At 39.4% G+C, this 16,359-nt stretch overlaps 1 long non-coding RNA gene across 4 annotated transcripts in view; it reads right to left on the reverse strand.

Annotated features, from left to right (window-relative positions):
• LOC105478095 (uncharacterized) overlaps positions 1 to 16,359 on the reverse strand; it is a 512,132-nt gene that overhangs the window by 420,090 nt on the left and 75,683 nt on the right. Inside the window, exon 2 of one of the 4 annotated variants that reach the window (XR_011618287.1) lies at positions 5,434 to 5,541. The exons of the other annotated variants lie outside the window; for them this stretch is intronic. This is a non-coding gene — a long non-coding RNA (uncharacterized lncRNA). The remainder of the gene's footprint in view (positions 1 to 5,433; positions 5,542 to 16,359) is intronic. 4 annotated transcript variants of the gene reach the window in all.

The raw sequence follows: 16,359 nt of genomic DNA on the forward strand, positions 1-16,359 counted from the left end.
AACTGGGTAGGAAGGGCAGGGCAGTAAGGCGTGGAACACTGGTGTAAATCCAAAGGCCTGAGGAGCAGGGGCTCCAATGTCCAAGGACAGGAGAGGGATGTCCCAAATCAAGAAGAGAGAGAGAGAACTTTTCCTTCCTCTCCCTTTCGGCAGGCAGTCAATGGATTGGAGGATGCCCACTCACATGGGGTGGGCAGTTTTTTCCTCAGTCCACTGATTCAAACGTTAGTCTCTTAGAGAGAAAGTCTCATAGACACACCCAGAAACAATGTTTTCCCAGCAATCTGGACATTCCTCAATCTAATCAAGTTGACACATACAATAAACCATCACACTTCCCTTTCCTTAAACCTCACCTCCAATTAACAAATGGGTTCCACTGACTTTCGTTAACATGTGCCTCCATCATCTCTTTAATCCCATCCTACTGTTACCATCTTTGTTCAGCTTCTCAAAATCTCCTTGTCTATCATCCCCTAAATATTATCTCTCAACCACACTACATTGCCAATAGAGGTTTTCCAAAATTTAGCACTGTCCATGTGTTTCCTCAAGTCAAATTCTTCAATGGCTCCCAAGTGTCTACTTGACAAAGAACAAAACATGGTCTTCACAGTCTTCTACTGTTCTTCCCCACCAGCTTCCACAGCCTCCTCTCTTTGTGATGCAGCATTATTCACTAGTGCATGTGACATACCGACAATTTCCATTTGCCAAAATTCACAATTATTTCATGAATCCATGTCAGTGTTCACATTGCAACTTGTACCAAAATTACTTTTTTCCTTGCTGCCTAGAATACCCTTATCTATCTGTTAAGACACAGTTCAAGTATCATTTCTGCTGTGAAGGTTTTCCTAAACATCATCTCAAGCACCATGTAGAAGTGACCTCTTCATGCTGTAACTCCTTGAGGTCAAGGGCCATGTCTAGCTTGTCTCTAAGGTTCGAGGGTCTCATGTAGTGTCAGGTCTATAGTAGGCACTCAAGGGATGTCTAATGGATAATATAAATAAAATTTTGAGTCATTGTGAATCAAATGATAAGGTTCTCATTTGCTCTTCCATAATTAACTCCTTCAGTAAGAGCTAAGTGAATATGTTGCACGTTAAATACAAAGCCCATGAGCAGAACTCCCAAAAATAACATAAATGGGAGTTCCCAATACAGCTGTATTATCTGACATATTTCATATAACAGGACAGAGCATTGTAATCCTGGGAGCTTTAGATGAACAATAACTATTTTTAATTTCACTAAGAATAACTGCTCCACAGCCAGGTGATATTGTTATATAAATACTTTAGTTAAGAACAAGAAAGCCTAATTTATAAACCCAATAAAAAATTGCATTGTGTGGCTCAAACCTGTAATCCCAGCACTTTGGGAGGCTGAGGTAGGTGAATCACTTGAGCTCAGGAATTCAAGACCAGCCTGGGCAACGTGGTGAAACCCCATCTCTACAAAAAAATTAGCCGGCTGTGGTTGTGTGCACCTGTACTCCCAGCAACCCAGCAGGCTGAGGCGGGAGGATGACATGAGCCTCTCCAAGAGGTGGAGGCTGCAGTGAACTGTGATGGTGCCACTGCACTCCAGCCTGGGCAACAGAGAGAGATCCAGTCTCGAAACAAACAAACAAACAAACAAACAAAAAAACTGCATTGTCTTTCTACATCTTTATCAAAACTGTTTGCATTAAAGCTTTGTTCTACTCAATGAAATGTAAGATCCTGAACATTTAGAAAAGAAAATGATCCTACATAGTATCTACTCAAACTTCCTCCCCGAGACTGTTTATCCAAAAATAAGTAGTGTGTGCCAAAAAGTTAAGAGAATTTCAGGGTCACAATGTTAACAACAGAATTGGGATTTAAATCTCTTCTGAAACCTAGTTAATATATCTTGCCTACCTATCTATGTCATAAGCAAAACCAACTATTATTAAAACAACAACAATACAATGTTTCTTACTTCCAAGCACTAATATGTATCCATTCAGAAAATAGTTACTAGGTATGCCCTACGTGTTAGGCAACATTCTGGAAAAGGCTACTCCAACTATTAGATTTAATATGGCTGCACCCTATTTTATCCATGTTTAAAATTATAACTGTAATGCACTGTGGCTATTTGAAGAATCCAATGAGGTGGTACAGCATATATTATAAAATGTAAAGCAATGTATGCAAATACAAAGAACTATTTATGTATTTGGAAAACTAAGCATTAACGGGCACCATGTTCTTTCACAGTCTATGACTGGAACCTCAAATATCAGCCAGGACCCTGGCATGAGATTTGTTGAGCTGCTCAAGATTGACAAGGTCAGATGTAATTGACAAATATTTCACATTGATTTTTGTTCTAAATGTCTGCAGGAAAGAATTCAAGATCAAGTTATGGCAAGTGTTCAAACAAGAACAGGAGAGTAAGTTGTTGGTGGGGTACGGTGTAATCCCAGCACTTTGGGAGGCCAAGGCAGGTGAATCACTTGAGGTCAGGAGTTCGAGACTAGCCTGGACAACATGGTGAAACCCCATCTCTACTAAAAATAAAAAAAAAAAAAAATTAGCCAGGTGTGGTGACAGGCGCCTATAATCCCAGCTGCTCAGGAGACTGAGGCAGGAAAATCACTGGAACCCTGGAGGTGGTGGTTGCAGTGAGCCAAGATCGTGCCATTGCATTTCAGCCTGGGTGACAAGAGTGAGACTCTGTCTAAAAACAAAACAAAACAAAACAAAAGAACAGAAGAGCAAGTTGCTGAAGCTAATAGTTCAGGGGAGGACCTCTGCTGCCTGTGGATAAGATACACATTATTAATTGGTGCACTGTGGGAAGCCAGAAAACAGGAAATCACCATTCTGTAATAATACGCTCTATTAATCAGCTCAAACTCATGGATTTTGACAACTGTGCTAAGGTCTCAATGTGCTTCTATTCCTAATCAGCTTCTTTATTTCTCGAATTCAGGCGCCTGTGTTTATTTTTAATAGTTCCTGAGATCCTACAATTAGCAACCGCCATATGAATACTTTTGAAACCAGCCCAGCCCACATGATGGGTGAAACCATACCTGAAAGCATAAATGCTTTCACAATTGAGTAGAAGATAATCAAGTATGAATATCCTCTTGGAATAACAAAATAGGTCATAAAGTGCATTTCCAGCAAGATACATCTCTCCACATAATGCACTGCTATGACTTGTAAAATACAATGAGCAGCATAAAATATTCCACTATAGGGCATTCTCACCTAGTTTTGATGTAGCTATTTTTTTCTTTAAGGTACAGTTGTTCTTCATACTTCATTATGAAGTTCATCTGTCCACAAAGTGTAGAATCCTGAATGCTAAAAATATCAACTTGTAGTTGTACTTTAAAAAGTGAAAGAAAATGGCCTCTGAGGCACATCAACTGCATATTTACACATTCCAAAACAATTAAATAAAATAAATCCAGCTAGTGTCAATACAAGAGCTGTTTCTACAACCTAAGCTGATAATAATTAGGCTCAGGCCTCTATCATAGTAGTCTGTGACCCAACATAAGTTTTTAACTTTGCTAAAATCGTGAATGTCAGAGAAGAGAAAATAAACAATGATATAGAGAAGGTTGAATTACCATGGAACAATTCGAATCTTGAAAGCATCATAAGTAATCAATTAAGAAGATCAGTTTTTCAAAAGCTTTAGGAAACATGAAAAGTACTATAAAATGTAGAATGTCTCCAGAGACTGCTAAATGCCTCCTGGAAGGGCAAAATCACCAAGAACCACTAATAGATAAGCAATCCAGTGGCTGTTAAAATCTCTCTCATATGAAACAAAATATTAAAAAGTCTGTTTATCATTAGCATTTATACTTACAAATGTCTATATTTGTTTTCTTTTTCTTTTTGTTTTTTGTTTTTTGTTTAGAGACAGATCTTGCTCTGTCACCCAGGCTGGAGCGCAGTGGTGCAATCATAACCCACTGCAGCCTTGAATTTCTGGGTTCAAGCAATCCTCCCACTTCAGCCTCTTGAGAAGTAGCTGAAACGTGCCACCATACCTGGCTTTCTTTCTTAAGAGATGAGGTCTCATTATGTTGCCCACGCTGACCTTGAACTCCTGATCTCAAGTGATCCTCCAACCTCAGCCTCTCAAAGCTTGAGATTACAGGCATGAGCGACCTTGCCCAGGCTGCTTTAGTTGTTTATTGAGCCACTGCTGCAAAAGATAGTTATCAACAGCACTTTGGTGAATAATAACTAAATAATGACAGCACAGGTGAACCTACTGGCAGAAACTCCATCCCTTGTTCTTATGCCCCCTGCATCATTAGGCTGCAGAAGGCTGATGAAATAATAGGTTTCATGGAAGTATCAAGAAGGAGAGAAAACAGGCCCAGGTCTTCATTCTTTCTATATTCTGTTGAAAGCTCATATGTCACCTTTAAGCCACTTGGATTTCACCCTCCTGGCCCTACTCCCGCAGACCTTCTTCCTGGCTTCCACGGAAACGGTGCCTTTGGTTAAAACCTTACATAATCGTGCTACCTTGGGCAAGTCTCTCCGTCTCTCTAAAAATAAATTTATTTCCCTGTTGGTTCCGTATTTCATAACTTTATAATCCTTGGTTTATGTGGCTCAAATAAATGTACCCTTCACCTAGAAGTGCCTCATTTGCTGTGGGGTGGATAATAGCAGTGACACAAAGGTTGTATTTTGCAAACTCTACTAATGTGCTTTCCATTTTTGCCTTTCTGTGACCATATCCTTCTCGCTAGGCATCCTGAAGCATTCTGAGGGATCCAGGGGCCTAAGGCAGAGAGGGGGGCTTTTGAACTATTGCTGCAAAATACAAAATGTTGAGCTACTGACAAAGTGCAAAGGGAAATAAAGAGGCCATGTTGAGCTACTGACAAGCACAGGGGATTTTTCTTTCTTTCAAGACAATAGCTGCACAGACCATACTTCGTTAAGGGGGACAAAGGGATTCTTCAAGTCAAAATTTCCCAAATTGAAACAGTTACCATTTAACATATTAGGAGGCCACCCTTGCAGTTTCTCACTCTTTCTCTACATGCACATACACAGACACATACATACACAAGATAAAACAGATTTTAATTTTACGCCAAGAGTAGAGAGAACTCAGGATACAAGATAACGTTTTGTAATCCTGGTTGCACATTAGAAATGATTTGCAAAACACTCTTACGTGCAGGACATATTCAGATCAGTGACTGAGAATCTGCAGGTCTCAATCTTCGGCATTTTTTAAAAGCTTTCTTGGTACAGTAAAGTTTAAGAACCACTGATGTAGGACAAAAAACAAGCTGTTCCTTCCAATCCAAGGACATGCAGGGAGAAGATGTGGATTTGAGTAAAGCTGACAGTAAGAGCATATACTCTGATCTCCCGCCCCGGGGTACCGCCAAGGTGAGCTTACATGGGTTGAAAGTCATGCTGACGGAAGATATGGTTTAGTGCTTCTTGCTCTTTTGGACAACAGGAAGAGACATTCGCACAGGTGTCCCACAGCAACCAGGGTGGCCACCTGTGGAGGCAGCATGTATGTCTGAGTTAGCAGAAGATTCCACTCCCTGGATCCCTGGGGAGGAGTACAGATGGAGGGCAGTACAGGCTGGCGGACTTCCAACGGGGTTGCTGCAGGCTGAGTTGCCCGCTAGCAACAGGAGGCAGAGCAGAATGCTGGGGCTAGGAATGGAAGAGGAGTTCCCACCAGACATCTAGTGGCAGCAAGAGCTGAGGTGGGGCTAAGTCCATAGGAAAGACCAGCAGGCCTCCAACAAGCTGGAAGACACCAGACCAGGAAATATTCCAGGGGCAAAACTGCATATCAAACGGTGGAGATTTTGTGGCTGGATCTAGACAAACCCCACCCAGTGGAAGCGAGCCATGCACATGCAGGGACCAGCAAGAGCCCAGGGCCCCCATCCCACTGTACAAAGTGACGCCCTCATAAACTTATCCACCATCTTGGGGAAGAGGAAGGTGAGTAGGGCTCTCACCAGCTGAGCATCTACCCAAAGGGTCTAAGGTGCCCATAAGTGACTGTTTAAAACAGGTGTGATAAGCAATTCCACTTTACTACACCAGATACCTAAACTGAAAGGAACTTGCTTAGCAAGAGACTGAAACATTTTAAATTGGAAATTCGGTTCCTAGCTATTGTGTGCTGTTCATAGAGAAGATTTGATTCTCTGCAGAAAACTACAAAGTCATATCTTTAAAACCAGTCTATGAATAGAATGCAAGTTAAGTGAATACAACAGTTTAGCAGGGAGGAGGATGGGCTATTATTGGTACACAAGTGTGAATTCCTCTGCTACAAAGAGAGGTAGGGGGATAGATAAATAAATTAGTTACTCTTCTCTTTTGCACATTTGGAAATAATGTGAATAAATGTCCAACTCTGTTACCATAACTGTTTTCATGAAACTTACCAGCACTTTTATTCAAAAGCTTGTCATCAAAAAAAGTTTAATCATAGATATAGCAACTGCCTGGGAATGTATTTGCTTCAGATAATCCTCCAACCATTTAAAGAAAAACACATAGAATTCAAGCACACCTCTATGTTAAAAGAAGGGCAGCTGTCACCCGTCTATCTTTGTGTTAACAGCATGACAATTAACACAGTCCAAGGTTGGCCTGGCTGGGGTGATTGCTCAGAACACTGGACGCCCCTTAGCAGTGACCATTGTGTTGCTTAAGTGGCAGAAAAAAAACAGAATATGGCAAGGTGAGAACTTTCCTGTGATGTGATTCCTTCATGTCTTGGAACTTTTGTGACACGCTGAAGCTGGGGTGGCCAGGTCATGAAACAGCTCCGAAGGCAGCACCACATTGCTCAGAAGAACCCAGGAGGAGCCTGCGTCATTTATTCACCCATTGAATAAAGGAAGGCTCGCAGAATTAGAAGAGATGCACTGCATTAATCTTGCAAGGTATACAAGTTTAAAATCTAGAAAAGACAAGTGAAGGCCAAAAAGTGACAGGAAAAATCTAAGAGACACACTGCCTAAAAAAAAATGAATACCTGAAATAATGGATGAATACATTGTTGGATTCAAAACCTTCAAAAACATCAAGGTCCAAAAACGACAGTCCAAGAAAGAAGGGATAATTTCAGATTGAAAGAGACCCCCCCCAAAAAAAAAAAAACACATGAAACTAAACACAATGCATGATTCTGTATTGAATCTTTCCATTGTGAGGGACACTATGAGGACACTGGCAAACTTTGAAGGGGATATGTGGCAGCTACATGCCAAGTTGAAGTTCCTGATTTTGGTGGCTGTACTCTGATTATGTAAGAGAATGTCCTTCTTTGTAGAAAATATGCACACAAGTATTTCAACAACTGTCTTCAAATGGCTTAGGAAAAATAAAAGTTCTTAGATTTTTTTGAAATTATTCTTAAGATTAAGAGTATTTCAAAATTTAAAAAATGTATTATACAGGGATTAATCAGTTTTGAATAATTAGAAATATTTTGTTAATAAATTGGTGAAAATACACATTCACAGTCACTAGGAATAACTTAGGAAATAAATAAATCTTTATGTCTGCAGAAAAAAAATACTTGCTATTTGAAGAAATTGAATTTGTTAAGGAGTGTGAACAAAGAAATACTGTCTTGGAGAAAAACCTACTCTTGTTTTCTTTACATTATTTTTAAAAAGGCAAGGATAAATAGCTATATTGCAGGGACAATTATCTTCTTTAAAAATATTTTTTCGGAGGGAGATTGTTTAATCCGATTAAGGAGATTTTAAAAACATTGACATGCATGTGTATGGAACACATATTATTCAAGTCTAAATAGTTTTATATCAATGATCAGTCCACGAGTTGGTTTGATCATGACATCTTGAAGCACATTAATTTTGAGTACCTAGTCAGGTAGAGTTCAAACAGCCTAGATAGGTATCTGTAGCAATCCCTGGAAGAATTTTTAACTGGGCAATAAAAGTTATGTGAGAGTGACTGCTCTATGCACAGGTTCGATACACTGTTGTGATATGATTTGCCAAGTCTCCCACACTAAAGAGTTAGTGCAAGCTTTGATATGAGGAGAGCATTAATCTAGCTCATTAGTTCCCACCCAGGGGTGAAGTTGTCCCCCAGGGTACATTAGGCAATGTCTGGAGGCATTTTTAGTTGTCACCACTGAGGGTAATGTTCCTGTCATCGAGTGGGTGGAGGCCAGGATGCTGCAAAACATCCACAAGGCACAGGGCAACCCCACCACAGAGGATGGATCCAGCTCCAGATGTCAGTAGTGCTGCAGCTGAGGGCAACTGACCTTGGTCCTTGTGCAACCACCCACTTTGGGGTAGGGTTAGCATGGGTAGGTCCCACTGTGCTGGATCCTATGGTCCAAGTGACTGGATTAGAAGTAGATTCCAAGTGACTCAAAGGAGAATAAGGAATTCTGTTAAAAAATCAGAATGCCACAGAAGTATTCTAAAACGATATTATTTTTGACATACTTTCAAAAACCACAGAATTATAATGACTGAAAGTTAATTTTCTAGACTGCACACAGTGACTGACAACGTGATCTTTGGGACTTTGGCTGCCAAAGCCACCACAACTGCACAATCTACAATCTACAAACAGAGTGATGCTGATCTCCAGGTCTCTCAGGCTGTGAAAATGCCATACATCTCATGAACCAGAATTCATTTCGAGGCAGGGAGAGAACATTTGAAAAGAAGGCAGTAAAATAAGGTATAAAATGCTGATGGGATTTTCCAAGACACTTTGGTAGTGTAAACCTATGACAACCAATCCTGAGGACAAGAGACTTTGCTACTTCCATCTGCAAATCAGCTAAGATTTCTGGGTAAATAATAATTTCTTGGATATTATTATTGCAAGGTGGTTCTATTTTGACAGGTTCGGGAAAGGCACTTGCATTGTGAATTCTAATTTAGGGGTAGGACAATTTATAAATAAAATTAGTTCATTGTTTATTTCTCAATAAATAGTAAGGATTTTATTATAATGTGTTAATTTTCCCATCTTCAGGCAACCCCAACTGTTTTTACTTGGTATGAACTAATAAATTATATTGCCATTATTTAATTTATATCTTAAACATGTACAAAATAATAGGTTTTGGATGCATAGCCACTTTAAAAATTCACATACTTGGCCGGGCATGGTGGCTCACACCTGTAATCCCAGCACTCGGGAGGCTGACACAGGCAGATCACCTGAGGTCAGAAGAGTAAGACCAGCCTGGCCAACATGGCAAAATCCCTTATCTACTAAAAATACAAAAATTAGCTGGGCCTGGTGGTGTACACCTGCAATCTCAGCTACTCAGGAGGCTGAAGCAGGAGAATCACCTGAAGCTTGGACGTGGAGACTGCAGTGAGTCGAGATTGTGCCACTGCACTCCAGCGTGGGCAAAAGAGCAAAACTCCATCTCGGAAGAGAAAAAAAAAAAAAATCACATATTGCTTACAATACTACAATTCTGCACTAAATATTATAGCTTATCTGCCAAAATTTACAGTATCTAACTCAGAAATATTGTTCTCTTGAAACAAATTGGATCTCAAATATTTCTGCTGAATGATTTATTGTATTTCAGATCATGGAGAACATCCAGGATTAAGCTAAGGCCAGAACCTTCATGGAAAATAAAGGTTAGAATACAGACACTAATGTAAAAATTCCAAACTTGAAGACCCTATGCAGGTTCAAGGCAGAGAACTTTGGATCAGAGGTTCAAGGACTGCCTGAGAAGGGGTTAGAGGAAGAGAAGTGGTGGAGAGGAGGAATCATCTAGGGTAACTGATGACAACAAGACAGCACATTTGAAATTCACCTGTATAGGCAAGAAGTTGCAAGGCACATAGAAAAGCTGGAGGAGGCCGAGGCAGGCGGATTATGAGGTCAGGAAATTGAGACCATCCTGGCTAACACGGTGAAACCACCTCGTCTCTACTAAAAATACAAAAACTTAGCTGGGCGTGGTGGGGGGTGCCTGTAGTCCCAGCTACTCGGGAGGTTGAGGCAGGAGAATGGTGTGAACCCGGGAGGCGGAGCTTGCAGTGAGCCGAGTTCGTGCCACTGCACTCCAGCCTGGGTGACAGAGTGAGATTCCATCTCAAAAACAAACAAACAAAAAAAACAAAAAAAAAGAAAAGTTGGATTGGCCAGAAGGAAGTAGACAGTTCTGATCCATCCATGCCTTGCCATGTGTTATCTGTATTTGTGTATGAAGGTATCCACTCATTTGTCCATTTATCATTCATTTGATAGTAACTTATTGAAGTCATCTGTGAGAGAATTCTTGCAGAAGAGAACATCTGGCTTTTAGTATCCAATATACTTTTGGATACTAACTTTGTATTCAACTTTCCCCTGCTTTGTAAATACTAATTGCTGCTACTATTCACTGAATGGTTACAAGTGCTAGAAACTGTGCTAATAACAGTGTAATGTAGATATCACTATTTTCTATTTACACACGTGGAAACAAGTTTGAGAAAGCAATGTGCCCAAAATTACAGAGCTACTAAAGAATGTAGCCAGGCTTGGAAATGATTCCAGCAATTTCTTATCTCCTACCAAAATGTCTTTGAAAAGTAAGAAACAGAATCTCACACCACCACTAAAAACTCTTTCATAAAAGCTCTTTGATTTGACCGCTCCAATTTTCAGGGCAGGCAAGAAGAATTTCAACTCACAATAAGGACGATGGAGGTTTTAAAAAGAAAAAACAAAAAACAGTTCAATCAACCTAAAGCCAAGTGAAATCATGTGGCTATCATGGTAATCTAATAATCTGGTGTATCTTCAAAATATGTTATCTAAATATCTGTCTACTATTTATTAAATGGAAGCAGAGAAAATACTTTTAAGGCAAATAGCATAAACCTATTATTCTGTGTTCGATATAAAAATGTATTTCATGCATGCAACATAATATTCTAACTTATTTGGTAGGATCATACTAGGTTAATCACTTTTATTCCCATTAAGAGTAAAGTTTAGGCTGGGCACGGTGGCTCACGCCTGTAATACCAGCACTTTGGGAGGCCGAGACGGGCGGATCACAAGGTCGGGCGGATCACAAGGTCAGGAGATCGAGACCATCCTGGCTAACATGGTGAAATTCCGTCTCTACCAAAAATACAAAAAATAGCCGGGCATGGTGGCGGGCGCCTGTAGTCCCAGCTACTCAGGAGGCTGAGGCAGGAGAATGGCGTGAACCTGGGAGGCGGAGGCGGAGCTTGCAGTGAGCCGAGATCGCACCACTGCACTCCAACCTGGGCGACAGAGTGAGACTCTGTCTCCAAAAAAAAAAAAAAAAAGAATAAAGTTTAGGCTCTGTGAAGCAGGAAGTATATATTAAATATAACTCAGTGTGGGAGAAAACTACCCTAGTCAAGAGAGAAAGAATTTTGCAATAAATGTTACCAGGACACTTGGTTAAAAATTTGGGTAAAATAAACAGATTTAGAGTTTTATATCATATCAAACACAAATTTCAAGCCCAAAATTGTTTAGAAAATTTAATTAAAACTGTGACTCATGGGAGAAAAAAACAGATAAGCATCTGATCTTCTTGAGGTGAATGATTTTTAAGCATTTAAATAGGAGAAAAAGACTCATTTTCTATCATAATTATATACTTATATATAATTATCCCATATATTTATATGTAATTATAAATATATGTAAAGTTTTCCAGACATTTATAAAGGCTATCTTAATCTTTCGAGAATTAGCAACTTAACGAGCAATCCCACTAGTGGATGTATATTGAAAGGAGGTAAAATCAGTATGTCAAAGAAATATCTGCTCTCCCATGTTCATTTCCATGTTTTTCACAATAGCCAAAATATCGAATCAACTTATGTGTTCATCAGTAAATGAACGTATAAGGAAAATGTGGTATACATTCACAATGGATGTGATGTGATTCTCTCAATGGAATATTGTGTATATATACACAACGGGATAATTCTGTAATGAAATTCTGATTTAGCCTTAAAATAAGAGGAAATTCCTGTAATGTGCAACAGTATGGATGAATCTGGAGGGCATTTTGCTAAGTGAAATTAGCCAAGCACAAAAGGACAAATACTGAATGGTTTCACTTATGTATGGAATATTTAAAAGTTGAACTAATAGAAGTAGAGAGTAGAGTGGTCATTATTAGTGGTTAAGGGGAAGACAGGGTTTGGGTTGCGGAGATGTTGGTCAAAGGATTCAAAATTTCAGTTAGGCAGGAGGAATAACAGACCTACTCTACATCATGCTGACTATAGTTAATAACAATGTATAGCATACTTGAAAACCACGGAGAGAATAGATTTTAAGTGTTCTTACCACAAAAAAAGTAATGTGAGATCATACATCTCTTAATTAGCTTGATTTAGCCATTCCACATTGTATACATATTTCAAAACAATATATTGTACATGATAACATATATACAATTTTTATTTGTCAATTTAAACATGGATTTAAAAAAATATTCAAAAAACCAGAATGAGAACCTCTAGCAACACACTCAGGCATGTTTTTCACAAAAGTGAATCGCACTCTTAACCTTGGGAACCAACTGTCTTTTCCTGTGTCATGTTTGTGTAGTTCACTCACAGTAGGATATACACCCTTCTTGGAGGGATCTGTCTTGGTCATCTTTGGATCTGAGGCAAAAAAACAGCTTGGTACCTGACAGGTGATTTTTATTAGGTTGGTGCAAAAGTAATTGCGGTTTAGGTTTAGAAAAAGTCCTTATCTCTTTTTTGTCTGTTTGTTCCAAATTTATCTTAACGTTTTGCTAACAGTCCCTCTCAGAGAAACTCCATTCCTATGCTTTCCTGGAGCCTGCGTCTTTCTCTCAGGCCTTGGTTAGTAGGCCCTCCTCTCCACACCAGCATATGAATCTTTTAAGAAGCCTAAGCGCCAATGCTTTTTCTAGAGCTCCGCTAATGATCTGACTTTTCCACTCCCTGCAGTTCCTCCCAAGTCCTGCAGGCCTTTTTATCAGTGGCTCTTTTACTCCTTACCAAAAATATTTCCTCATTCCTTTTTAACTCTTGAAATGGAATCGATAGGGAGCATAGATGACCTACACATATTATTATAAACATTACAGGAAATAAGGCCCATTGCAATATAAAGCAGAAATAAAGACAATATGATTTATAAGTTACATTTTAAAATATGTAAATGTTAGGGTACAATGGCACTTGAATGCAGAATAAGGTTGTTATATGCTTGCTCCTATTAATAAGAACAATTTCTTCAACTGAATAATGATTTCTTTAAAAAAAGGATATTTTGAAAACAAGAGTGCATCTGTACACAGTTGTAAATGTGCCATAAATACATCAACTTCGCCTGCAGCCTGATGTATGAGTGTTGACCAACAATTCAAACAAGAGGCACTGTCAAAAGTGATATGATTTTCTCAAGCAGAAAAACGATCTTAATGACATACTGAATAAAATAAAGTGAAATATATTCCCTCAAGGCCAGGTGCAGTGCTTCATGCCTGTAATCCTAGCACTTTGGGAGAACAAGATGGGAGAATCACTTGACCCCAGGAGTTCAAGACCAGACTGGGCAACATAGTGAGACCCCATCTCTACAAAAAATAAAAAAATATTAGCCAGGCACGATGGTGTGTGCCTGTAGTCCTAGCTACTTGGGAGGCTGAGATTGGGAGATCACTTGAGCCTAGGAGTCAGAGGATGCAATGAGCTATGATTGTGCACCCAGCCTAGGCAATAGAGCAAGACCCCATCTCAAAAACAAACAAATAGGCTAAGAATGGTGGCTCACACCTGCAAATCCCAGCACTTTGAGAGGCCAAGATGGGGGGATCACTTGAGACCAGGAGTTCAAGACCAGTCTGAGCAACATACTGAGAGCCCATCTCTATAAAATTTTTTTGTAGCACATTAGCCAGGCCTGGTGGCACATGCCTGCCTGTAGTCACAGCTACTACTTGGTAGGCTAAGGTGGAAGGATCACTTTAGCCTAAGAGTTTGAGGCTGCAGCAATTTATGATTGTGCCAATGCACTAAAGCCTGGGTCACAGAGCAAGATCCTGTCTCTAAAACAAGCAATCAAACAATTTTTTTCAAGCTACTTGCTGGTTTCACTGCTAGAATACGCAGTGTATGTTAAAACAATATATAGAATGCCTGGGGTTTCTATGTAAACTGAAGTTTGTTGTTAGCATTGGAGAATGACACACAACTATTTCCTGGGGGTCATTCAAAACTTATGTGTGACATGGATACTTCCCTGTAGAGCAGAACCCTCCCATTGCCTGTGCAATCCCCCTCTAATTGTGACAACCAAGCATGCCCCCACCCCAATATAAATACCCCTTAAGGAGTACTGAAGCCTCTTTTGAGAACCACTGGTTCTCCTTTGACTCCTTCCCAGGTCCTTGAACACTATTTTAGAATGTTGCTATTTCTTTTGATCTTTCTTTCTCCTTTATTTGTACCATCTGAAACACAACCTGTTCACACTCTCAGCTTTTATTTCCTCCCATATAAATCCTTCATCTACACCTGTGTTTACCTTTGTATGGGTCAATATTTACAAAGGAACTTCATTTTCATCTACACACACATAGCTACATTTTCTTAAGAAATATCAGTGACATTTTTATTAGCCACATTAACAAGCATTTAGTTTGATGGATTTGGTAAGAATTAAAGGAAATTTAGCTGGTGAAAGTGTAAAGAAATGTGAAATGTTAAGTTCAGATATACTGTTTATTGAATGTGAAATGGTAAGGATAACAACGACATTTTAAAATAATATTGTGTCATAATACATTATTTAATAATTCCAGATATCAGAATAGCCAGAATATTCAATCATCATATGAGAAAAGTTAAACTTAAAGCATTAGCTTTTTGTGTTCCATGGACATAAAGCACTGAGCTATTCATATGAATGAACTTGTTCTCATTCATCTAAGAAACAGGTGACTAGTACACTACTTGCTTGAGCTGAAGGATTGCCAGGATAGAAATTCTGTAATAAAATCCTGATTGTATCAGTCCTACATTGCATAGCTCCTTCTTAACCTGGGGTTTCAAATGCTATTAGATAGCAACAGCCATTTATTATTGCTGGGCCCCTGTATAACATTTCAGGGTAGAAAGGACCCATCTGTATCCGTCCTCATGTGGTGTTGACAAGACTTCTCAACTTCTCCCAACCTATGAATAAGTCCTAATACAAGGCTTGGAATGAAGAAAAATCCCTCAAGAGTTTAAACTTTATTAGATATACTAATCTCCATGATGACAGATGCCACCCATTCTCTCAGAGCCTGCATTTTAGCTATACCATGAGCTTCATGGAGAGCAATTTAATCTCAGCTTAGTTCATTTCAATCATTATCATTTTAGCACTATCCCTGTGCATACTGCACAAAGGCTCTGGAAACACAAAAATGGATGTGAAATGATCATGCACATTGCTATTCATGAGGAGTCATCAAAGTATTTTCAGTCATCAGGCAGAAAAAAAGGAGAGATCTTTCAAAGGTAAGCTGGGGGTACTTCTGCTGAGTTGCATAAGAAAGAAGAGAAGAAATCACCTCTTTGTATTCACGACCATGGCCACGTTTGATTGGCACCTTCCTCTAGGCTTGTAATAATACCTCTGAAAAAAACAAGGCACTGACAATGACTGTAAAATAAAATATTTTTATGAGCCACAGAAGAGGCAGGTTGATCAAGAGAATAAAGGAACAAAAGGAACAAAGAAGCGCTTTCTCCTGTGTTCCTGGAAAATCATGTTTTATGGTCCAATGTAAAGCTGGATTAATTACTCATATCAGCTGAAAGATTCAGAACCTTGTTCCAGCATGTGGCTTTTCACATAGCATCTGTATCCTAGCAATGTTGTCTTTAGCTTGGGGCAGTGGTTATGTGACTGGAAACAAGAAGGAGCTTGAACCAATGTCAACATCCAATTGACACTAATGAGGAACGTTAGGTTCTCAAACATCGTGTGACCTAACCATCCCAGTCATGTTACTTTTCCTACAATGAACAGAACATGACTTCAGGTCACCTCTTCTCTCTCCTGCAGCTCTCCCTTATACACAGCCATGTACTTGTGATCCTGGTCAAAGGAAAAAAGAACTAATAAAATGGTAATTGACCAGGAGAAGGGTTAAAAAATAATCCTGGACACAGGCCAGAAGCTAATTACATCCAGCCAAGTGAGGGCTGTAAACAAGGTCAAAAGGATAAGAAGGCCCTGAAACCAAGACATCCAGCTGGATCAGAAGAGAACAGAGATGAACTCAGGTTTAGAGACATCCAGAGAAGAGCAG

Source organism: Macaca nemestrina, chromosome X (genome assembly GCF_043159975.1).
Source record: "Macaca nemestrina isolate mMacNem1 chromosome X, mMacNem.hap1, whole genome shotgun sequence".
Lineage (NCBI taxonomy): Eukaryota > Metazoa > Chordata > Mammalia > Primates > Cercopithecidae > Macaca > Macaca nemestrina.